Here is a 26,489-nt window from a genome sequence, read left to right on the forward strand (position 1 = left end):
TGAAAATGAACCTGGAGCGGTCGGTGTCCTCAGGTCAGGGGGGCTCAAAGTTGTTTCCGCCATCTTGACTCCTCCCCCCAGCTCAATTAATCTTAACAGCCAGCACAGCTTTACTTCTGAATATCATTGAATAGATTGCTAGTTAGCTAGATAAGTCTTTTGAACAGGTCCAACTTATCTGATAAGTTTGAATATCGCTTCTTTTCTGGCTAAGGGCCAGATTCATTAAGGCTTTTCTCCCATTTTGTATCTATGAGAAAAACCCTTAAAGGTGAATTTTAAGACCTGTGCATGGGAGTAATGACTTTCATGTTGCATGCATTTGCCTGCTCACACACATGAATGTGGAGATTTATAACATACACGCGAATATGCGTGCCTGTTATAAAATTGGCTATACGTGCATATATGCACATGTGATTTTACATTAATGCATGCATGTACGCACAAATGCTACCTTGATTGTGTAAATGTGTGTGTGTGTGTGGGGGGGGGGGGGGTTAGTTGATATACGTGCTGACGCAACTATCTGTTTTCCCAGTTCATTCCCAGTTTGCCTCAGTATTGGAGAGGACTTACTAAACCACCTAGCTAATCTGTAACCCTTTTACCCTATTATCCTCAACCTTTAAAACCCCATTGACCAGCCTAGTTTTTTTGTTTCATGACTTACACTCCATCCACAGTAGAAGCAAAGTTAAATGGATAGGGATTCCAGCACGCACTGGTGTGCATAAATACTTACACACTAGTCTCATTCATATTTCCTGGAACACCCTTGTCCCGCCCATTACCCGCTCATGCTAAACCCCATTTATGAAAAAAAATGTACTTGCATGTAGGGAGATACGCATGTACCTGGGCGCCTCTTAAGATCCATGTGGCATGTGCTGGGCTGATACCCACGCGTATCTACCGGCTTTGACATGCGTAGGGCTTTTAACATTTACCTGTTAGTAAATCATGTACTAAGTTAGCCAGATAAGTAGATGTTCCCTGAAACACATATATTCCACCCACACCTATTTATCCAGCTATGTGGTGACCACTGAATGGGACTGGATATTCTGCACATACTTATCAACTTAAGCAGCGCTAAATCTCAGCCTTACAGTACATAGTAAGCATAACAATCTGGATAAAACCAAGGTAAAAAGATTTTGCAAAAAATTGCTTTCCTTTGTCTTGTTAAAAGTACCTACAATAGAGGTGAATTTTAAAAGCCCGACGTGCATCAATCGAGGGATGCACAAATAAGTCAGGCTTGCGCATGCTGACCATATTTTAAAAAGTGCCCAAATATGTGCGTAAATGCCGCAGCATAAACATCTCAAAAGTTTTCAAAAAGGAATGGGGCATGGACATGATCTCGCTCCACGAGGTTAGGTGCAAGGTATAAAAGTGTATTTAGTGCATGCACTTTGTGGCTGCTGATTTAAAAAAAAAAAAAATGTGAATGGTTTCCTGCAAACAATGACTTGATGTCTGTAAGGAATTATAATCTTGAACTTCATCCTCCATACCATTGGGAGCCAGTGAATCCTCTGCAATATGTTGTAGGTGTGAAATTCACACGCACTGGAGTGTCAATTATGATGTGGACAGCAGTATTTAGGATTAATTTTTAAAATATTCTTAATATAATAAATGTTCTTATTTAACATACTGGATATTTTCTTTATAAGTGCAGGAGTAAATATTTTTGTGCAAGAGTTTAAAGTCTGCAGACTTAGGGGGGGCTCTATTTAATAAGCTGTAAGCTATGGTATTTTCCTAGTTCTGCAGCTTGGTGCATCCTGCAGTATTTTCCCCGCAGTAAAACATTGTGGGGGAAAATACCATAGCTTAGGAACTCTGAAAGATCTCACATGGAGTTTACTGTTCACTGTATGGTAAAGCCCAACAAAACTTAGTAAATCACCCCTTTATTATTTTACTACTATGCACAGTACGAGGGAATTTTGAAAAGAATGGCCTTGCCACCTCATTGCTTCAATTCCATGATGAAAATGTATAATTCTCCATGTTTACTGCCATCATTCCAAATAAAGATCACAACAGTTTGCAACATAAGATACAAACTATGGCATGACTTATACAAAGACGTAATGTAATCAAAGAACATACATACAATACTTTGGCATGAACATTGACTTAATGTAATCAATTGAGATAGAGATGAACGGGATGTTCTAGCAATGATCGATAGGATGTGTTTCAGATTTTTTGTTTTGGTGTTGTTCAGGTGTAATGGGTTATTTTGTTCTATTATTAGTTTATGAATGTCTTTGATCTTGTTGGTGCTTGTTCTGAGCACAGGTAGATTTAATTTGTCCTTACTGGTGTTTGCACTGATCTCAGGTAAGTTTCAAGGTAGGTTGTAGGAATTTTTAAATAACCATGTTGTCAGTTCACTTTTACATTTCTTTCTTTCTGGGGTCAGTCTCAGGTAGTGGGTTCCACAATGAAGAACACACGGTCTCTTATTTTTGTTAGATGTGTATTCAGTAATGTTGGCACAGCTAATAATCCTTTATTCTGAGATCTTAGCTATTTCTGTGGTTTGTATGGTTATAGTTCTGTGGCTGCCAGACCTGGGTTATCAGAATGGATGGTTGTATGCATTAGTGTTAATACTTTGTAGTGAATTCGGGATTGTAGCCAATGTAGAGCTATCAGTGAGTGGGTGATGTGATCAAATTTTCTTAATCCTATTAAGAGCTTTGCTGTGGCATTTTGTAAAAGTTGTAGCTTTTTTTATTAGACAGTTAGCTTTCCTAGTGTTGTGAAAGTCGGCCAAACGGGACCGCAGCTAGACCACCCCCCCCCCCCCCCCCACCTACCTGCTCGGCCGACTTCACCTCCTCGGACCCGGGAACCTTGCTTCAGCCGGCGGTCGCAGACGGCGAGTCGTGCAGTGGCCCTCCCTCCGGATCGCCATGCCGACGCCGTGTGTAGGACAGCACGCCAGCGGTTCCTGTTCTGGCCTTCCTTCCAAGATGGCCCACTTCCTTCCAAGATGGCCCACTTCATGGCTCTGCCCTCTTTTCCTTCAGCTCTGTGCACTGCCTAGCACAACGTTTTACTCAGCAAGTTTTTCGACTCCACGGCCTACCCCAGCACATTTCCTCAGACCGTGGCCCACAATTCACAGCCAAGTACTGGCAAAGTCTCTGTAAGAAATTCCGCGTCAATCTGGATCTAACATCAGCCTACCACCCACAGGCGAATGGCCAGGTGGAGAGAACAAATCACTCCCTTAAACAATTTCTGCAAATGTACATCAATGCCCATCAAGACGATCGGGCTGAACTACTCCCATGGGCCAAATTCTTGCACAATTCTCATCCCTGCATTGCCACAGGGGCTTCCCCATTCCAGGCAGTCTATGGCAGTGGTCCCCAAACCTGTCCTGGAGGGCCACCAGCCAGTCGGGTTTTTGGGATATCCTCAATGAATATGCATGAGACAAAATTTGCATGCACTGCCTCCATAACATGCAAATTTTCTCTCATGCATATTCATTGTGGATATCCCAAAAACCCGACTGGCTGGTGGCCCTCCAGGACAGGTTTGGGGACCACTGGTCTATGGCAAGCAGCCGCTTCCTCCAATTCCATTACCATTTCCTGTGCTCTTGCCGGCTGCCCAGATGACAGCAGAAAACCTGAAAAACCTGTGGACACAGGTGTGTAAGATGCTCCTCAAAGCCTGTAGTTCAACCAAGAAATTTGCAGATTGCCATTGCGTGCCAAACCTCAATAAGTACCCGGTTTATCCAGTTACGTGTACCTTCCATGCGACTTGCACCTCGCTACATTCATCCCTTTTCCATCCTTTGGCAACTGTGCTTGGTGACCTATCAACTCCTCTTGCCAGCCTCTTTGAAGATCCATACTGCTTTCCATACCTCTTTACTAAAACCCATAGTTCTGTCTTGGCCTTCCAGGAAGATACCTGAGGCTCCACCTATGTCTGCAGAGGAAGATACCACTTACCAAGTCCTAGATGTCCGAAGATGGGGGCGCAAGTGGGAGTGCCTGCTTGCTTGGGAAGGCTTTGGTCCCAAAGAAAATTCTTGGGAACCCTCTACCAACATCCTTGATAAAGACTTGATCAAGCAGTTTCACCGGGATCATCCCAAGAAACCAAAATCCCCGGGGAGGGGGCTTAGCGGAGGGGGTGCTGTTGCGAAAGTCAGCCGAACGAGACTGCAGCCAGACCTCCCACTTACCTGCTTGGCCGACTTTGCCTCCTCAGACCCAGGAACCTCACTTCAGTCGGAGGTCGCAGTCGGGGAGCTGCACTGCGGCCCTCCTCCGGACCACCATGCCAATGCTGCATGCAGGTCGGCACACCAGCGGCTCCTGTTCTGGCCTTCCTCCTGAGCCCCGGCTTCCCAGGTGCGCGCGCACGCACCACCTGACCGCTTTTCAGGGGTCCCGCGGGAGGGGCCCGGACTCTTCCTCCCAAACCTACATGTATTTAACGCAGAGCCTGCTTCTCAGGCCTTGCCTTGGCTACTCCTGGCTCCAGTTCCTGTTTGAATCCACCATCATCTGTTGCCTGTTTCCTGTCTTCTGTTTCTCCGTGCCAAGACCCTTGCCCTCGGGCATTGGTTCCCTACGCCGCTGGCCCAAGGATCCTAGTAAAAGAGAGTTACAGTAGTCTATGTTAGAGAAAATGAGGGTTTGCAGGACCGTGCAGAAGTCTTCATGAGTCAGCAAGGGTTTCAGTTTATATAGTAGATGCAGATTTGCATAGCTAGTTTTAATTAATCTATTTATGTGCTTTTCCATTGTTAGGCTTTCATCTATCTGCATTCCTAAGTCCTGTGCTTGGTCAGAGTATGTAATTTTAAAGTTACCCAGGTCTAGTAGCTCAGGTGTTACAATGGGTGGGTTTCTCTTTAGCAGTATGATTTCAGTTTTTTTTGTGTTAAGGGTTAGTTTGAGTTGGGATAGTTCATATTGTATTGCCTTCATGTATGTCAAGAGTGTCAGTGCTGTATTTTCAGCAGATTTGGTGCATGGCATGTAGAACTGGATATTGTAGGCATATAGGTAGAAAGCGATTCCTAGATCTGATAGTAATTTGCATAGATAAAGAACGTAGATACTGGATAGAATTGCCGAGAGCATACTCTGTAACTAAGTCTTCAAATGTGTTCATGTTATCACCGGACCATAGCTGCCTCACAAACTGCCATCCTAATTCCTTCCAACAATGCAGGTGAGAAGAAAACAAAACCATAATTATGTCTGGGTTTTCACAAATATAAGACAAGGGTGAAGACCTGTCATGTTTCACACCCAACTGCGCACACACTTTCCACCAACAAACAGATTGACGGTAACTTTTAAACAGCTGCACAGAAATACATGTATGCGGATATGGCGGTTTATGCAAATAGACGCAGCAATTTTATAGCATACGCATGTATATGCATGTATGATATAAAATTGGCTGTATGTGCATATATGTGCATGTAATTTTGGATGGACACTCGCATGTGCACGCAAATGCCAGCTCTACCGCCTAAGTGGTGGGATTTATTACATATGCGCTGTAACACAATCACCAGATTCCACTGTCTGTTCCCAGTTTGCCCAGGTAAAGGCTTCTGACTTCCTAAGCCCCCTAGCTAGATAGCCTCCCTTTTATCCTGTTAGCCCTGACCATTCAAACTCCGCTGACTAGCCCTGATTTTTTTATTTTAAAATTTAAACGACATCCATAGCAGAAGTAAAGTCACGCAGTAGGAGACCCCAGCATGTGCTTGTGTGCATAAATACTTATGCACATACTTCAGGTTACAGACCCAGAATGTCCATGTCCTGCCCATGCCCTGCCCAGTCCCTGCCAAGACTCCAACAATGCCCTGCCACTTTTTTGACTTCTTGGTTTGTGTTTGTGCCGGCAGATATGCAAACATTTGTGCAGTGTGCACTGGGCCAAGACATGCGCCTATCTCCCAGATTTGGTGCACATAGGGCTTTTAAAATAAACCTGAATGTGGGCAGCACCAAGGCTAATTCTGCATATTTGTTGAATCGATAATGAGGCAGGGTGATAGGAAATAGCATTATTTATATTCAGGTTCCCCCTGGAAGGCTGCTTCAGCTGCCTTCCAGGGGTGTAAAACTTTAGGATCTAACCAATCTTTCACCCAAGATAATCTAGCCACCCAAAAATAAAATTCTAAATTTAGTAGACCCATTCCCCTCCCCCCAGTCTTTCGGCAACCAGAGAGCCTGAAAAAGCTGGAAACAATATTGTTTAACACTTTAAAAGTCCTTTTAGATATAGAACATGGTTAATGTAAATGCTGGAGTAGGTAGATGTACTCAAAAGATGAACCACAATAGTGAGAAAATGTGTACACTAGAGAAACAATCCAATATCTGCAGAATTTTTTACAGAAAATTATTATGAAAAACATGTGACCATCATATCTTGGCACAGGGTTTGCATGGAATTATCCGATGACTTGTGCCCTATCATATGCTTTCTGGGGTTATAATCATTGGTCATGAGTGATACAAAACTGCATTGTTGATATCCCTTTTTTTTAAAGTTTTTTTAATGCAAATAAAACTTAATTCAAAATCAGTTTCTAATGACAGTTCCATGACCAAGAATGTGATCCAAGGATTTCAGAAAGTTCTCTCAAACAGGAATATGTACTTGCAACAATTAATACAAGCAATGATTACTTATTTCATTGATTGAATGTTCACAAATCCTAATCCTACCCATCAAGCAGGTCACACCCTCGATTTGATCTTCATCAATGATTCCATCGCCGCAAGTGCCCCTACCTGCTCCCCTGTGCCCTGGTCTGATCACCACCTTATCCGCACCACCATCTCCCTTCAGCTAAACAACTCACCCAATTTCTTTGAGGATAAAACTATACTGTTTTGCAAACCATGCTCTAGAGACAATCTCACTGATGCCCTCAAGAAGGAACTACACAATCTTGACCTAACAAACACTAACACTGCCATTACCTCATGGAACTCACTTACCAATATTATTGCCAATGAAACTTGCCCCCTATGCTCTAAGAAAATCAAACAACGCAACACAACAAAAAAAAACCATGGTATACGCCAGAACTTAAAATGATGAAACGCACCCTCAGAAAATTAGAAAGAGACTAGCGTAATGACCCTTCGCCTGCACGACTTAATACATACAGAGCAACCTTACGAAAATACCGTGAGCACACCCACAATGCAAAAAAGGAATTCCATGCGAAAAGGATTCACGACCTACAATACAACGCACATGCGCTCTTCACATATGTAGCCGAAATGACGAAAAGCAACTCCATACCTACCTCTGATAAGGATGCCAGAAATAGAGGTGAAGAACTAGCCAATTTCTTTCATGAGAAAATAGCAAAAATCATGATACATTTTCCAAGCTATAACCCCCCCAACCAAAACTATTCTGCAAATCCCAAATGCCACCTTCAATTCCTTTGAACTCACCGGCTCCTTAGAAATTGAAAATACCATAAAAAAAATGAAACCTGCCTCACACCCTAGTGATACAATCCCTACAAAACTTCTTATGTCTATCCCAGAAATTATAGCACCCCCCCCATTGCTGACATTATCAATTGTTCCCTGACCTATGGAGAGGTACCAACCATGCTTAAACAAGCTATAATCAAGCCCATACTGAAAAAACCCAAAGCAGACTCTGCTAACCTAACCAATTACCGTCCCATCTCCAATCTACCTTTCCTAGTGAAAATTCTAGAAAAAATCGTGAACACACAGCTTACAGACCACCTAGAAAAACATGGATTTCTCTCATCATCACAATTTGGCTTTCGAAAGCATCTGAGCACTGAAACCCTACTTATCTCCCTCACTAATTCAATCCTCACTGGGCTAGACAAAGGACACTCTTATCTCTTAGCCTTGCTGGACATATCTGCGGTGTTTGACACTATAAACCACAATACCCTCCTCAACCGTCTCAAGGAAATCGGCATTGCTGATACCCCCCTTCACTGGTTTGAATCCTACCTGCAAGGAAGGCAATACAAAGTCAAATTTGGGAACAAAGAGTCACAACCATATAATATAAGCCACGGGGTGCCGCAAGGTTCTGCACTTTCCTCTACCCTTTTTAACATATACATCCTCCCCCTATGTCACCTCCTATAAGAACTTGGTCTTATGTAATTCATCTACACTGATGATGTACATATAGTCATCCCCATCACTGACTCACTTAACAAGGCCTTCAAAACATGGGAAACAGCCCTTTCAACTATTAGCGAACTCCTTACAAGTATTAACCTTGCCATCAACCCTGACAAAACAGAAATCATGATCATCTCCCCTAACACAGGCAATACCACTGAATCTTTTGCACACACCCTACTCCCTGCAATCACCTTTTCACAAAATGTAAAAAACCTTGGGGTCACAATAGACAATCACCTCAACTTTAAAAAACACATCAACAACACTATAAAAGATGGTTACTATAAACTCCATACCCTCAAAAAATTGAAACCACTACTATATCAATGTGATTTCCGCACAGTACTGCAAGCACTCATTTTTGCAAAAATTGACTACTGCAATGCCCTCCTGCTAGGCCTACCCAAAACCACTATCTTACCATTACAGATGCTGCAGAATACCGCTACACGCTTCCTCACTAACACTCGAAAGTCGGAACATATATCACCCATTCTGAAAGACCTCCACTGGCTGCCTATTGCACAAAGAATTACGTACAAAATCCTATCACTAATACACAAAACCCTACACAACGAAAATATAAATTGGCTCAATAATGCCTTACATTTCCGCAAACACTCCAGAACCCCTAGAACGCAACATGCCGCCACACTACATCCCCCCTCACACAAAGCAGCCCTACTCGAAGCAACCAGGAAACGTGCAATCACCATAGCAGACCTTCATGCTGGAACAGCATGCCACCTGATCTCCGTCAGGAAGCATGCCCGATAAAATTCAAACAAAAACTAAAAACATGGCTATTCTTAAAAGCTTTCCCCTAATGTTCACTCAATTAAAATCAAACCTTCCATTCTGCCACCCCCCAGCATTGTAAATAACACTGGCATTTAAATGGTTTCTTGAGACTTTTACACTACTGTAAGTAACCTATGTAAATAATTATCTATCTCTCCATATTTATCAAATTTGCTTACATGTTGAATATATATTCTATAATGCTTTGTCTTTCTCTTTAGTTGAATATGATTTTTGTAAAGCACTGCTGCTAATCGCTATTTTCTCGTTTTTAGCGCTGATGCTATATCTTTGTTGATTGTAAACCGATTTGATGTTACTAAACGAATGTCGGTATATAAAAAAAACCCTCAAATAAATAAATAAATAAGGGTTAGTTCAGAAGCAAAGTCAGTGTGCAGAAGATCAAAACACCCACCTGACACTGCAGCGTTTCGAGAAGATTTTCTCCATCAGGGGTGTCTCGGTGTTAGACAGCCATTCTTAACATCATCCTGATAAAAGAGGATTCCATTTAAACCATAGAGAAATCAGCGGCATTTTTTTTAGATGGTAACTATTAAACAGGTGCGCGGGTGCACAAGCGCAAGTGTTCATCAGCCCAAGCCCAGGGTCGTGGTCATTTTATAACATGCACGCATAAATGCATACATGTTATAAAATAGCCTGACCACATGCACATGTGCACGCCATTTTAAGTGAGCGCGCACCTATGCACAGCAAATGCCGCTTCTACCGTGTAAGCGAGGGGATTTTAAAAGACACACCCACCATTACCAGTATTACTGGTTCATTCCCAGTTTGCTCAGGTAAGGAATAGAACTTCCAAACTCCCCTAGTTTAATAGACTCCCTTCTCCCCTGTTAGCCTCAGTCTTTAAAACCTGCCAATCTAGTTGTCTTGATTTTATTACTTGCATGTCATCCGCAGCAGAAGTAAAGTTATATGGCAGAAGACCAGGCATGCACATGTGCACATAAATATTTACGAGCAGATTTCAATGTGAAATCCAAAAATGTCCATGATCCCACTCAGATCACACCCAAGCCCTGCCCCTTTTTTGGAGTTTTTCGTTTGTGCATATATGCATGGACAAAGCAGTTTTTAAAATCTGCTCGGCATGCAGCAGCCCAACTTATGCCCATATCTCCTGGTTTTGGCATGCAGCGGGCTTTTAAAATTCACCTTTTAAAGCATTGCAGGAGGACTGCTCCAAGATATGATGGTCACGAGTTTTCATAATAATTTTCTGCAAAAACCTCTGCCGATATTAGTGAGATTGTTTCCCTGGAATAGGTAGATGAGCATGGTAGATCATAGGTAGATGACAATGATAGATATAACTCTTTCCAGTTAAGTCTTGTTACTTTTTACTATTTTAGGATTATAATTTGTAGAAAATAAATCTCCAAACTTTCTTTTAATAATGATACCTAAATATTTAAATGTGCAAGACTAAATGGAATTGGCATCTCAGGCCCTATCGACATAAGTTCTGACTTGCAAAAGTTGACCTTGTAGCCTGATTCTAAACTCTACTCCTCTAGAACTTCTAATAGCTTGGGTTCAGATTTCATGGGTGAGGATATAAACAATTACACATTGGCTGGATACATTGGCAATTTGTGTTTCATGCCATCAAAAGAAAAGCATTTAATATGTTTTGAGCTCTTATTTTATGCACAACTGACTCAGTAACCAAATTAAATAAGTACAGTGACAAATGGCAACCTTGCCTGGTTCTCCTCATAATAAGAAATAGTGGACAGTGATACCCATTAACCACCTCTCTTGCCAAGGAACCAGAGTACAAAGCTTCTCTCCATCCCACAAAAGCCTTCTGGAAATTGATATGTATGCAGCACATACTTCAATCAAAGGCTTTTTCTGCATCTAGAGATATAAGTACTGGGATCTTTTTGGTTTCTACCAATTTCCTGATATGCAACAAGCACCATTGTTTGCTACAGATGTTCTACCTTTAATGAACCCAGTTTGATCAAATGAGAATAGAGTATGAATAATTTGTTCCAGACATAATTGTGTTAATGAATGACAAAGGCTTAGAAGACACACAATCCAATGCATATCTTTTTTGTGAAGAACTATAATGTCCATGTCCAGCAGACAGCCTATAATAGCATCATGAGTGCAAATAGAATTAAAGAGCTCCACCAATAGCTCTCAGACATAATTTCTGATTATGTTTTGTTGCATTCAATTTGAAAACCTTCTGGGCCTGGGCTCTTCCAGATGGGAGACTGTTAATAGCTTTATAAAGTTCTTCCCGTCCTATGGGAGCCTTCAGTGAAACTTTCTGTTCCTCATTGAGCCTGGGAAGCTTAACGCTCTCTAAAAAGTAATGTATCTCTGTCAGTGTTTGTGTCATAGATGATTACCTAGAATTCATCTATGACACCTTTAGGAAATATTTGATCATTTTTGCAACAATCTCTAATTCTGCAGAAAAACATTCACTTTTGTCTTTTGTTGATCTTCCTAGCTAACAAGAAGCCGGTCTTATCTCCTGACACATCAATATTCAAGTGTGTTCAGTGCTATTTAACTGGATAAATGTAAATTATGTGGCTAAGTAGTGGCTGCTGAATATGCACCTATATTCAGCAGCCATAACTTAGCTGCATGTCACTTAAACAGCTAAAATGTTAGCCACATAACTTGTGGGCATGTAGTGGGCGGATCAGGGAGGAGCGGGTTAGCCATACAAATTATGCGGCTAACTACCAATATTCGGTCTTAGCCATATAAGTTATATGGCTAAGTTTAGCTGAGCCGTAGAGTAGGTCTAAATTTAGCCAGTTATAACTTATAAGGCTAAGACGGTAACTTTCAAAGTGGGGTGCAGGCATACATGTGCGCACATTCGTCACCCGACTCAGGGCCGCAGCTATTTTATAAAGTATGTGCGTAAATGTGCACAGATTATAAAACAGGTTTGCAATGCACACGTGCGCACTCAATTTAAAGTGGACGCGTCCTTGTGTGCACAAATGATGCTTCTGCCGTGTAAGTGGGGGGATTTTAATAGGCACTCGCACCAACACCATTGCCAGTTTTTCCAGTTCATTCCCAGTTCACCTAGTTAAGGGAGAGGACTTCCAAACACCCCCCCCCCCCGCCCCCTAATCTAAAAGCCCGCCTTCCCTGCTGTTAGCCCCAATCTTTAAATCCCTGCTAATCATCCTAAATTTTGTTTTATAAGTTACATGTCATCCATAGCAGAAGTAAAGTTACGTGTCAGGGGATCCCGCTGTGCACCAGTGTGATTAAGAATTTATGCACAAATTTCATGTTAAAATCCCGGGAAACCCATTCCCCACCCAGACCAAGCCTACGCCCCACTCCTTTTTGGAAACTTTTAGTTTGTGCATGTAGGTACACGTACGCGTGCATCCCGATGGCTTTTAAAATCTGCTCAGCTTGCACCGGTCTGACATATTTGCACATCCCCTAATTGGTGTGCACGTTGGGCTTTTAAAATTCACCTTTGAGTGTGGATAAAAATGCATATTTTCAGTGGTTTAGCTGTGCCGCTGAATATACCGTATAACTTACTCAAAATAGTTATATCCGGTTAAATTATTTAAATGAATATTGACCCCAAAAGCTTTGTCTAGCAAATCTAAAAGATTTTCAACTTCAGTCACCAGGAGAACATTTAGTTCTTCTCTAGCAGTCACCAAATCTCAGTATACTCTGGAAGAACATGTACATTTATGTTCCCTCGCTAATCTTCCAATAGCAGATTATAAAATCATGTTGTTTCTTCAGTTTCAATCTCTTCTGATGACTCAAGAAAGAATTAATAACTCTTCTCAGAACTACTTTGAGGGTTTCCCATCTCAACACAGGAAAATATTATTCAGCTGGGTAGATGAGCTCTGAAATCCTCAACAGTGCTAGTGACAAGTTTTTGAAATTCCTTGTTACATAAGGGCCGGATTTTAAAAAGGTTACGCGCACCGGGCCTATTTTAAAAAGACCCGGTGATGCGCGTAAAGCCCTGGGATGCATGTAAGTCCCGGGGCTTTACAAAAGGGGCAGTCCAGGGGCACTCCAGGGGCAGGCGGGGTGGGACTGGGCGGTCCGAGGCCAGAGGCCTCTGACAGAGCGGCCATTGCTGCTGTGTCGGAGGATCGTGTGCCGGCACGCGCAACTTGCACCTGCCCGGAGGCAGGCACAAAAGGTATGACAAAGGACGGGGGGGGGGTTAGAGTAGGGCTGGGGGGGAAAGGTTAGGGGAAGGGGTGAGAATGTCAGGCTAGGGGGAAGGGAATGGGGGAAGGCAGCATGGCTCGGTGCACGCAACGTCCACAATTGTGCACCCCCTTGTGCGTGCCGATCCCCGATTTTATAACATGCGCATGCCTTTTTGTGCATGTTATAAAATCGGGTGTACATGTGCACGTGTCAGAATCTACCCTTAAGAGAGACAAATTCAATTTCAAAGAAAACTCTGGGGGTGATTGATGAGTTAAATTGAATTGCATAAGAACTGGGTCATAAATAAAAGGCTTTATTGTTGTGGAGCGCTAGGAGAGCGGTCCCACTTACCAAGAGGTGTGTGTTCTTGGGCCACGGCTCTACCCCAGAGGAACTCCGGAGAGGTGCCGCGGTAGGCGAGGCATGCCCAAGCATGGTCTGGATAGGAGCGAGGCTGGACTGAAGACTGGAGATACTGACCCTCCTCCGGACCTGCACGCTTCGGAAGATCAACAACGCAATGATGGTCTTACGAACAGTCCTCCGACCGTTCCAAACCCTTTTGGACCTGCCGCAGGGTACGGCAGGAAGTGGCAGGTCGGATGGAGGCCAGGGCAGCAGAGACCGGAGCATGGAGGTTCAGACGAGATTCAGGGACGAAGTACTTGGATGCACAGTCGTAGACTCAGGCGCAGACGTAGACTCAGGAACAAGGTTCTGGGATGCACAATGACTCAGGCACATATGAAGACTCAGGAACGAGGTACTAGGCTTTCAGAAGACTCAGGAACAAGGTACAAGGCTTGCATCATGAAGCGCCCTACTCAGCCCACCCGTGGGGCTGGTCGCGGACCACGACATGGCTTGTGCGAGGTACCAAGCATACAGAAGACTCAGGAACAAAGTACTAGGCTTTCAGAAGATTCAGGCACGAGGTACTTGGCTTTCAGAAGATTCAGGAATAAGGTACTTGGCTTTCAGAAGACTCAGGAACAAGGTACAAGGCTTGCATCATGAAGCACCCTACTCAGCCCGCCCGTGGGGCTGGTCGTGGACCACGACATGGCTTGCCGCGAGCTACCAAGCGTACAGAAAACTCAGAAATGAAGAACCAGGAGTTCAGGAGGGCAAGACGGGATCACGGACGTCAGGAACAAACATCTGGACTGGAACTCAGATACTGGATCAGTAGACAGACCTTAGGGCTGGAACACGGACATCTAGAACAGCAGGTGAACATCAGGACTGGAATGAAGACAAGAAGACAAGACAAGGAGCTCCAACGAAGAACAGGAAACACAGGACCTTGAAGCAGTGCTGGAACAAGGACGACTCCTGGCGCGAAGGCCAGCAGGATCCCAGGAGTGACCAACTCCTTGCGAAGGCAAAGCTGGAATGGACGCTGAGCCCTTTTGTAGGGCTGAAGAGGACAACGCCCAGGGAGGGGTCAGCAGAGGGCCACACCTGGCTGGCCCTTGAAAAACAGACGAGAGGCGCGTGCCCGCGCCTAAGGAAGCTGAAGAGAGAAGCAGGTGGCGTCCTCAGCCACGTGGAAGGCCTGAGGAAACCAGGCAGGCAGCGGAGCAGAGGTGGCCTCCAGCCACAGGTCGAGAGAACTCCAGGCTGGCTGCAGGAGCGGCTCCATGCCACGAAGACAGAAGCAGGAAGACTGCAGGAAACAGAGAGGGCTGTAGGAGAGACTGCAGGCACCGGCAGGGACGGGCCTCCCTGCTGGCTGAAGTCCCCGGGAAGGCTTGCAGAGCGTGGGGGAAGAACCGGCGTGGCAGCAGGGGTCCCAGCCACACGGGAGAGTTCCCGGCGGCCCGACCCTGTCGTGCAGGGACCGGCAGAGGCTGGAAAGGAGCCCGGCAACGGAGGCGTGCCGCCGCGAAGACTGCAGTGCCCGTGGCCCAACTGGCCGCGTGAAGGTAAGGAGCCTGCCCGTGCGCCTCGTGGGCAGGACCGCAACATTTATTGTGTACTTTTGGATCTGTGGAATAAGAAACATGGAACACAAAGCAGGGAGCACGAAGGTAAGAACATAAGAACGTGCCATACTGGGCCAGACCGAGGATCCATTAAGCCCAGCATCCTGTTTCCAACAGTGGCCAATCCGAGTTACAAGAACCTGGCAAGTGCCCAAACATTAAATACATCCCATGCTACTAATGCCAGTAATAGCAGTGGCTATTTTCTAAGTCAACTTGATTAATAGCATTTTATGGACATCTTCTCCAGAAATGTATCCAAATCTTTTAAAACCCAGCTACACCAACTGCCCTAACCATATCCTCTGGCAATGAATTCCAGAGTTTAATTGTGCACTAACTTCATGGAGTGCCCCCCTAGTCCTTCTATTATCTGAAAGAGTAAATAACTAATTCATATTTACCTGTCCTAGTCCTCTCATTATTTTGTACATCTCTATCATATTCCCCCTCAACTGTCTCTTTTCTATGTTGACTAGCCCTAACCTCTTTAACCTTCCTGCATAGGGGAGTGATTCCATCCCCTTTATCATTTTGGTATCTCTTCTCTGTATAATATCTACTAGAGGAATTATAAATTATCTGTAAATCCTGAAGCCGGTACTGTAACATCAGGGCCAATAACTGCAAAGGACAGTCATAAGCTATAGGAATCCTAGACGATCTCTCTATCACTGGGTTTAAACAGGAATTTCAGTCCCCTTCCATAATTATTGGAATATCAGGCTCCTCTCCATTTTTGCAGAGCTGCATAAAAAGAATCTTGATTTTCTTTAGGTCTATACATATTAACTATTCCCAATTTCAATGACTATATTTCACATAATAATATTAACCAGCAATTTTCTGGGTCTTTATGTACCTGGCCAGTCATGGGAAGGTTTTTATGAGTTATGTATACACAGTCATGCTTCTGGAGTTATGAGAAGAGGAGAAAACCTGGCCTACCCAGTCACCTGTGACTTTTTGGTGTTCTCATTCAGTTTAATGTGTCTCTTGAAGCATGGTTATTTGAGTCTTAGGTTAAATAAACTTTTGAAGGATTCTTTTCCTTTTAATGGGGGAGGATATGCCATAAATATTATGTGAAACTTTAGTCACCTGTAAATTTGACATACTAAAGGGTAGTTTTTCAAAACTTATGGACACACAATTTTATGACATGGAGCACGCATGTTATAAAATGCCAAGTCGGCGCGCGCAAGGAGGGGTAGAGTTTAGCAAATATGCACAGAGACGCATCGGGGCCTTCCCCAGTTCCCTCCCAGTCCGCTCCAATTAAGGAGCGGACTGGGAGGGAACCTCCCAACCCCCTAGCCTAACCTCTCTTCCCCTATCCTGCCCTTCCCTATCCCTATCCTAACTAGCCTTAATTTTTCTGTTTTACCTTTTGCTCCTGCCAAAGAGCAATAGCAAGTTGCGCGTGCCAGCACCCTGCCCTGGCATTCCCCTGGCACAGCGGCAAATGGCGCCTCTAGGCCCACCCCACCCCACCCCCCAGATGGCCCCATTTTCAAGCCCCAGAACTTACACACATCCCAGGGTTTATGTGCGTGGCCGGGCCATTTCAAAATTGGCCTGACGCAGGTAAGGCCCGGCCACGCACATAAACCCCGGGATTTATGCACGCCATGGTTTGAAAATCTACCCCTAAATGCATACTTTAAATGGCATCTGGCCAATTTTAGCCAATAATGCAAAATAAATCACATTTGTGTATAAGGAAATGAGAAATATGTAAAGAGCATAGGGACTGTTGTGCAAAAAAAGTGCACTGCCTACTGTGTTTTTTAATTGTTATAAAAAAAAAAATCCCAGCTTTCAAATAAGATACAAAAGCACAGAGCAATGAGAACAAGTTACTGGTATTCATTTTAGAATCCCATTACCTTAATTAGTAATCGATGAATTCCATCAACAAGGTATATCTCTATGAGAAAACATATTCTGTCTTGCACACAAGCATAACCTTAAACAAACAAACTAGATGCCTTGGGGGAATTAGCTTGACACCTAGGCCAGGACCCATACATTTAAAAACACACACAAATTAAATTAACAAACAGCAACTTGACCAGCTTCCCTAGTAGGGGTCCTCAGATAATGTTCAAAATAAAAGATATCCAAACTTGTCCACAATTTTCGTATTCTGGTTACACAAAGAGCAGGAAAAAAGCAAAGCTATGGTGACCCTAAAAAAGACAAACTTTTTAAGCAAAATATAGCAGTCCAGTGTTGGTAGGCAAATAATGAATGGAAGAGAAAGAAAATACAAAAGAAAATACAAAACTTAAAAATATTGAGAAAGAATTTAAATAATAGTGATTGATAATGTCAATGTCAATGTGGACCTAAAAAAGTCTCCACAATAACAGATCCTTTGACACGTTCCATTCTTCTTCCCTATAAATGTTTTGTGTTCTATCCCGTGTAAGAAAGCTGTCAACACAGTACTTTCTGTATGTAGAACATAGAAAAGTAGCACAAGGTGCTACATTTCCATCTGCAAAAGTAACTGCTACAGAGAACTTGCAAGGCTTCCAGAGCAGAACATGCTGCCGTGTGCCATCCCCATATTTCTTGCTGAGAAATATCAAACACCAAGGGGAAAAGGGGGCTAATTGTAGAGACCAGTGAGTAGGCAAAGAGGCAATGGAAAGAAAATATTACCTTAGCATTGCAACAACATGTGGAAAATATCGATGTGAACAGCTGAATCCATAACAAAAATAAAAAGTTGATTAAAACTCAGAGCTTAAAACATTGATAATGTTTGTCATTGGGTAGCAAGAAGTAATAAAATAAAGAAAATAACAAAAAAGAGAGGCTCATTTTGAAGCCAGCCATGGCTTCTAATTCATCCAGGAAAAGGTTGAATGTTGGAGAGCAGCATATCTTACATTAAAAGTCAGTGTAAATAATAAAGCAGGCATTGATGGCAACACTAAGCAATTAAAAATAAGAACAATTATGAAAATAAGTGTAGAAGCAAAAAGAGAAGGCTTTCCTCGTGACCTCCATGAGCCACAAGCACCCTCCCAGAGACCTCCCAAACATATATACCCCTTTAAGCAAGCAGAAGGCTGTCAAGTTGTTGGCTAAGAGTAAAATTATGGAGGTCCTTAATGATGTGTAAAGAAACCACAAAAATAATCACTCAACATTGATCTGAATTCCTCCAAGAGTTATGGCAGTCAGTCATGTCCTCCATTTTGCTTTCCTTGTTAACGTGCAAAAAAATTTTCTACTGCTTTAACACTGTCAAAACTTTTGTCTGCCCATTCTAAAGGGCTTTATGTCTGGCAGGATATATCATAGCTTATGTTACACCTTACCTTCTCAGCTATGACTTAATCTGATTTAAATCTTGCCTCTGACATTGTAATTCAGCAGAAAAATCTTGAAATATAAAGATCTTAGCATCATCATAAAAAATCTCGCCTAATTTTGAGAGGCAGACGCGGCACTGTCTTTTATCTTGCACCAAAGAGAGCCTAGGGTGCGATGAATCCAATCAATCTTGAAGCTATTAGTTACTTCTGTCAAGTTAATGATCCAAGGAAAGTAGCCAGAGAAAAATTTAACTATGGGCGGACATCTGATATTTCAGGTAGACCTATCTACCATACAGATGTTATTTCTCAGGCTTCAATTTTCCAGATCACCTTGTCTCTCCAACCTTTTCAACTCGCTCTTCATCCTGAGTGTTTCTTTCATTTACTTAGCGATTACGGTAATTAAATGAATGTATCCACAAATATCTAAAATCGAGAGTCTAAACTTGTGTGAATTTTTGCAGAGAGGTGATCCAGAACCTCGCACATAACAGCAATCATTTCCCGGGATAACGTAGAAGCAGAAATTTCTGCCTTCTCTGGTGCCATTTTATTTTCAAGCTCAGGTTTCTTATCTGTAGTTTTTATGCTGATTTTCTTAATTTTACTAGTGGAATCTGACCACAAGACTGAAATAAAGGAATTTGAGCAGTCTTTAGCTGTACTCTTGGACATGCTAAAAAGGGTAAAAGGCATATTAAAAAGATAAAAAGAGGGATTGCCCATGGGAGCTCATTGACTACTCTGCTCTCTTCACAGAAGTATCATGTGACCCCCAACTACCATTGTCTCAGTGTTGTTGCTTAATCAACTTCTCACTCAGTTTATACTTTTTATTCTAACTCCTAGCCTGTTTAACTTTCTTGGAAAAGAACCAAAAGTCTTACTGAAATCCAAATTGGCCAGATCTATTGTGTCCTCCTGATAGAATTCAATCTTGTTGTTTAGAATGATCTTCTCCTTGCAAAACTGTATAACCCACTGTCTTCAAGCTAATACACTTACTATTCTATTCATAAGTAGTGTTTCTATTTGCCCCACACTTATGCCAAACTGATATGCTTGTGCTTTTCTGCTTCCTTAAGGATAGATTTTAAAATGCCGGCATGCACCAATACCGGGAGATACGCACGTGGCCGGGCTGCACGCGCCCCATTAGAATTTTCAAAGCACTGTGGCCACACGCATATCTCCCGGTATGTGCGGAAGATCTGGATTTGAAAAAAGGGATGAGCCGGGGAGGGCCGGGGACGGGGTCTGGGCAGGGCATGGGTGTGATGTGAGCGGACGGGGACAGCGCCATTAGGCGCTGCCCTGCTGAAGCATGTGCTGGCAGCCGGCCAACCCACGCAGCTTACTGCTGCTCCGTACAGCAGGTAAGTTAAAAAAACAATAAAAAAAAGGGTAGTTAGGGGGGGTTTTAGGGGTTGGGGAGGTTAGGGGAAAAGGCAGGCAGGCTAGCTAGGAGGTTAGGAAGTTCCCTCCCAGTCTGCCCCTTTATTGTATGAATGCAAATGGTATCTCTGCCCCCCAGCTCCACCCTCTCGAATGCTTCTTTTTAGAACAGGGAATATTTAATGTGTGCACTTTGTGCATAAAATCTACCCCATCTCCAGGCAACTATCAAAAGCCACTTATGTCCAATAAACTACATTTTATGCACATAAATCCTTTGGAAAATCAGGTCCTTAATGATGTGTAAAGAAACCACAAAAATAAAGATATTTAAAGTATGTTTTCTAATTCAGACAACTAAAAGACTTAAATGCATCATAAGAAAGGAATAGAGGAGACTAACAGCCCTTTTATATTTTTAGAAAGAGAAGAATAAAAAGCAGGCAATTTTAAAATAATGAGGGTTGCATAATAAATTCCCAAGTGAACCTTTTAAACAGAATGTGAATGAACTGTGAAGAAGAGGACCAAATGCTCTAATTGCCATTTAATGACAGCACAGCTTTTCTCACTCATAACCAAAGAAAAAAATAAGATGGTTTCCAGATACACAATGCATTGGGGGAACTTTATTAATTTCTGGAGAATTGTGGCCTCGGGGAACATTTCTTTAGCATGGTCTTATAAAAAACAAAACTAATTAAGAGCCTGATAGTTTTCCTGCATTAGAACGTAGTTTATGACAGCCCAGCACTGCCACTGAGAGCCAGTTATAGATGGGGGGAAAAAAATTAACCTTTGGCTCTTCAACTAACCATTCAGAACCAAAAATATAATGAATCCAATCCAGTATTTAGCCTGTAACAAGTCAGGTTGCCTCATTCTTTTTACTGGAAATTATAAATTATTTTTTTATATAGGTCCAGAGTAAAATAAATATTGGCAGTAATGCTCCTCGCGAGGATACATGTTTAACTGTCCACTTTGTCCTGACTTTTTTGTCGCTATGCAATTTGCATTGCTTTTACTTCAGCAGGTTACAGACACCCAGCTTCCTCTTTTTTTTTAATCAAAACAAAAACCCTACAGGAAATTTGCTAATGATTGCTACTGTAAGGTTTCTGCTGATTTCCATCGTGTTAACCAGAGGCAGCGAGAATTCCATTTTGCATGCAATTCCAGAGATCAAGTCAAAGGTTTACTAAGAACGGAAGTGTTGGAAAGCAAGGATTGAATGGTTTGGAGGGACCTGGCTATAGGTACTGCTTACTGAAGCAGTATATTTAGACACTTTTGTATCATCCTTAGTAAGCTTGTCTGGGTCCCTTTTTAACCAAAGGGAGGTTGAATATCTAAGGCATTTCCATGAGTAAAAGTGTTTTTCCTGCAGAAATAGCCTGTTATTAAATTGCCTGCCTGATATGTGGGTAAACTGAGGAGCATATGCCATGTACATGTGTAAATTTACCCAGACTGAATGGAAATGTTACCAGGTGCGGGGTTGATTAGCAGGCCCGGCATGACCAGGTGTGCATACCATGCATTTGCACAGGGCGGCGCATCCGAGGGAGGTGGTGAGCTGGTGGCAGCAGGAGAGAACATGGGGCCACCAGCAGCCAAAGAAGGAGAGAGGCTGCAAGCCACCGGTGATCAAGCTGCCATCAGCTGTCAGAGAGGCCTGTGTTCCGTTTGCGTGTGCATGCGTGTCCGAGCGTGCTACAGCTTTTGCTCTCCACCCCCCCAATCTGGAAGGCCAGTGGGCCGTATGGCCTGAAGACATCAGGAGGCCCAAAGGGCCATGGTGGAGCTCATCCCACCCCAGCTCAAAGACAACAGGAGGCCAGATGTGTATGTGTGTGAGTAACTGAGAGCATGTGGATGCTGAGATCCTGTGTGTTTGTGCATGTGTGTGTCTTTGTGAGAGCCTGTGTGCCTGTGAATGTGTCTGTGTGAGAGCCTGTGTGTGTTTGTGTGCCTGTGGGAGCCCATGTTCACATATAGGCTTTCACAGGTACACATACACACACACACAAAAAGTATCTGTGAGGGAGAGGGAGCCTATGTATGTTAGAGAGAAGTAGTGTGTGAGAGAATGAATGTGTTATTCTGCATGTGTGTGGGAGAGAAGATAAAATTTGGGCATCCCTACCTCCCCTAGTCCACGACATTCTCAGAGTGACTGGAAATCAGAAGATCATAGGTATGGAGAGCAGGAGATTTTTTTTTTAATCCTTATTAGTTTTAATTATTGGGCGTAATTTAATAATTCTGCTCTATTGAAATATTTAATTTTTGGGGGAGGAATAGAACATTTTTTAATTATTGGATTTTTTATTCATCAGATGTTTTGAAATATTTTATTGGTGTTTGGGAAATTTAGTATATTTTATTCATTAACTGTTTGAAATATGTATTCTTTTTATGAGTATGATTTTACTATTATGATTGTTTTATATTTCTTGATTTTATTATTTCATGTTTTTATGAAGAATGGTAATGTTTCTAGTTTTCCATTGTTGCTCTGCATATAGAGCTTGGCTTGTTGTGAGTTCCAGTTCAGTTCTTCTCAGCACATTTCTGTTGATACTTTCTGATCTCTTTATTCTGTATTTGGTGAGGGTCTGTCTGTGTTTTGCATATGTAACTGAGGTGAGGTATTTTGCTAGCATGTAATTTCTGTGTAGGGATCTATAGCAGCCTGGTTTCCTAATAAGAGTTTTTATTGGTGTTCTAGGGCCTGGTGTAATATGTGCAGTGTTGCCTTTTCAGAGATAAGGTTGTTAAGGTTGTTTTGGTATGAGAGGTTTACTATATTGTAATGGCAATTCTGTTTCTTCATGGCTTTCTGAGGGCCAAGCTCACACCCGATACCCATTACAAAATGTCTAATTCCATAGGAGTTCCAAATGTCTTTTTTGCAGAGTTTTCTGGTAGGCACTAGGGATGTGCAGAGGGAAATGATACGTTGCTATTCGGTGTTTGTTGTGCCGGGACCCAAATCCGTTGCATCCATTTTCTTAGGGGGAACCCGATTCATCCATTAGTTGTATCCCATCTCAACCCTTTAAATGTAATTATCTACAACCACCCACCCTCCTGACACCCCCCCCCCCCACACACACACACACAAGACTTGCCAAAAGTCCCTGGTGGTCCAGCGGGGGTCCTGGAGCATTCTCCTGCACTCGGGACGTCGGCTGCCAGTATTCAAAATGGCGCCGATAGCCTTTGCCCTTACTATGTCACAGGGGCTACCAGTGCCATTGGTCGGCCCCTGTCACATGGTAGGAGCAATGGAGAATGTTGTATCATACAAATTATGATACAACAGTTGTGGTAGGTTTATGTGGAGATGGGATTCATATTAACAAAGGTAGCTCCAATAGGGATGAGAGGCATTTTATTGCTATTATTATTATTATTATTTATTTTATCTGATTGACTGCTAATCGATCAAAGTTTTCAAAGCAGTTTACAATATCAAAATGTTATATAAAACAAGTTCAAAATTGAAACAAACATTACAAACAATATGTTAGGATCTTTTTTTATTCTGAGCTCTGCTAATTCGGCCGCCTGACAAGTTAGCCATCAATAAGCAGGGTGCTTCACGGAAAGAAGGGAGGTCAACATGTATTTCAAGTCTTTTAGTCAAAGCATATTCTGTAAGAAGCAGTTCTCCATAATTTGATGATGGATTTTAAGATTGGCTTATTTAGTTTAAAGGAGTCTTTGCTGCAAGGGCAGGACAATATGATTTTCAATTAGTTATGCCCGTGTGGTTGTTTTTGTATTCATTGCATCAGGGAGGTTAAAAGAGGGGCTGGGATACTTACCTTTGAAAAATGTGATGTTTGTTTCCCATCGGTGTAATCGGAAATTCTCACATGTAGAATGTCTTTTTATGGAGCTTGACAGAGAAAGCAAGTGGCTCTTTCATTGCTCTATTCTTCCCCTAATTGTCCGGTTGGCGGGGTGAGTAGCCTGCCTGGCCTCATTTCTGAGATATTGGTAAATCATGATAATCTGATGGTGTTAGGTGATTCTAATATTGATGTAATGACAGATAAGCAAGTCATGTCTTCAGTTTCATGAGGGAAATGATGGCTGTTGGTTTTTGTAAAGGTTGTAGATATGCCTATTACACACAAAGCAGGCCACCCCTTAGATCTGATTTTTTGTTTTTTTTTAAATGCAGAAGAAATGACACTATTTCAGGCTGTAGAAAAAGAAAATCATGCCTGTGACAGGGTCTGATCATCATATAAGTAATGTGGTCTGAGGGGAGCTGAGTGGGAGGCTAGACAAAATGCACTTGATAATATTTCTTTTTGCAATGATGTGGCAGCCTCACAACTTACTGAGAGGATATGCCCATGAGCAGCTGACTACCATAAGTGTGGTGTTTCTGAAGTGATGGGGTTCTGTGAAAAGGAACTAAGTAGATCTCTGAATATACTGGCACCATTTAAAACCATTAATTTAAAAGGCACGCATTTAGCTCCTTAGTTTACTGCAGAGTTAAGACTGTTAAAGAAAGAGGGCAGAAATGTGTAGCAATTATTGGTGCAAAGTTAAAACAATGGACATAAAGAGAGCTTGTAATAAGCATGCTACAAAGTAAGCTATTGCAATTAAGGTAGTGAAAAAGCTCTACCTCTCTAAGAAAATTGATTCTTCTGTGAATACATTTAAGAAAGTGTTCCATACACTATACTTAACTACCTCTCCAGACAGAATTCTGCTCAGTGGCTTGTATTCTTGTTAAATCTCTGTGAACAATTTGCTTGTTGTTTTCAAAATAAAACTGCTACAATTAATGCAGCCTCTAGGGGTAATGATTTTAAGGGTCTTCCTGAATAAGACTGGTATATAAATTCTGAGAATGTGGTAGAGAGATGCTATTTGCCCAGAATATTAAGAAGCCCTGGTCATGTTTTAACCCAGAATATCATAGCTCCCTAAATAAAATTCTAACAGGAGGTCCATAAAATGTGAACAGCATTTGTGTCCCTCTCTTCTTGTTAAACAGGCCAACAATGAGCATCTTTTGTCTCTTGTAAACACATTCTTATCAGAGAGAAATGGGCAGCACACTGTATGGATGGGGGAGGGCCTCCTGCATCGGGGAAGCCTATGCACCTGGGTGGGAGGCTGCAGAGCTCACCCAGTCCCAGCGATGCCTCAGGGAAGTTCAGGGGGTCAGTTCCCTGAGGTGCGTGTGATGGTGCCAGCAGCATGGCTGTGCAGAGGCTCTCTGTTCCCTATCCTGGCACTGGCTAATGTCAGGGCACTCTACAATTGGCTCCAGGGAGGCGCAATGAAATCATCAGCTGGCTCCACCACATCGATGTCCTCAGATGGACTGTGGGGCCCTTTTGATGGGGCCCTTTTGGTGGGAGATTTAAATCCTGCTGCCTCCTCGGCATCTCCCTCTTTCATTATCTGGCCCTGAGACTGGAGATGTTCCCTTCCAGCCCACCTGTCAATCACTAAATTTGACTATGACAGTTGTAATTTTATTCATGACAATGGTTTGTTACCCCTGTTGCACAGTAAGGCTCAAGCATTGCATTAAGGGAATAGGAGAATTAATATAAGGGACAGGTAGCTGAGGACCATGAAGGCATGATTAGGGTTGCAGCTTTCAAACAAAGAATGATGTTCTGGGAGGGGTTGCAATGATGGAGGGACCTGACTTGAGCCAGGAAATGTACCCAGTGGACATGCTTACCCATAAGAACATGCCATACTGGGTCAGACCAAGAGTCCATCAAGCCCAGCATCCTGTTTCCAACAGTGGCCAATCCAGGCCATAAGAACCTGGCAAGTACCCAAAAACTAAGTCTATTCCATGTTACCATTGCTAATGGCAGTGGATATTCTCTAAGTGAACTTAATAGCAGGTAATGGACTTCTCTTCCAAGAACCCATCCAATCCTGTTTTAAACACCGCTATACTAACTGCACTAACCACATCCTCTGGCAACAAATTCCAGAGTTTAATTGTGCATTGAGTAAAAAAGAACTTTCTCCAATTAGTTTTAAATGTGCCCCATGCTAACTTCATGGAGTTAGCATGATGAGAAGGGGATTCTTACAAGCTTACCGCATGGCAGCCTGCCTGGTACTGCCTGCTTCAGGACAGCAAAAGTGGCAAGGCACTTTGGGTTGAAGGTAGAACCCTGGGTGACAAGCAAGGAGTGGTCAGAAGACATGAGAGGATACTCACAGGTTTGGTAGATGTAGGCAGGCTCAAGCACCTAAATTAGATTCCCTTGTCAAATACACATCTAATAAATGACTGCTTCCATTAACATCCAATTGGCACTTCTATGTCTCATTTATGTATTATGTAAGTATGGTAAGAATGGTGGTGGCTGAGTAAGGAGTCACAGCTGCAGTACATTCATCCTTAAAAAAGCAGTATTAAAGTCTTGATAAAACCAGGCTTCATCTCTCATTTATTTGACAATTTTTACCCAATTTCTTTTATTGAAAAAAATGTCAAAAAAGTT

At 42.7% G+C, this 26,489-nt stretch overlaps 1 protein-coding gene across 5 annotated transcripts in view; it reads right to left on the reverse strand.

Moving 5' to 3' along the window:
- ZNF385D (zinc finger protein 385D) overlaps positions 1-26,489 on the reverse strand; it is a 931,570-nt gene that overhangs the window by 437,428 nt on the left and 467,653 nt on the right. Inside the window, exon 3 of one of the 5 annotated variants that reach the window (XM_029589293.1) lies at positions 9,448-9,523. The exons of the other annotated variants lie outside the window; for them this stretch is intronic. The gene's annotated coding sequence lies outside the window, so the exon portion shown is untranslated. The remainder of the gene's footprint in view (positions 1-9,447; positions 9,524-26,489) is intronic. 5 annotated transcript variants of the gene reach the window in all.

This window comes from Rhinatrema bivittatum, chromosome 2 (genome assembly GCF_901001135.1).
Source record: "Rhinatrema bivittatum chromosome 2, aRhiBiv1.1, whole genome shotgun sequence".
In the NCBI taxonomy this organism is placed as follows: domain Eukaryota; kingdom Metazoa; phylum Chordata; class Amphibia; order Gymnophiona; family Rhinatrematidae; genus Rhinatrema; species Rhinatrema bivittatum.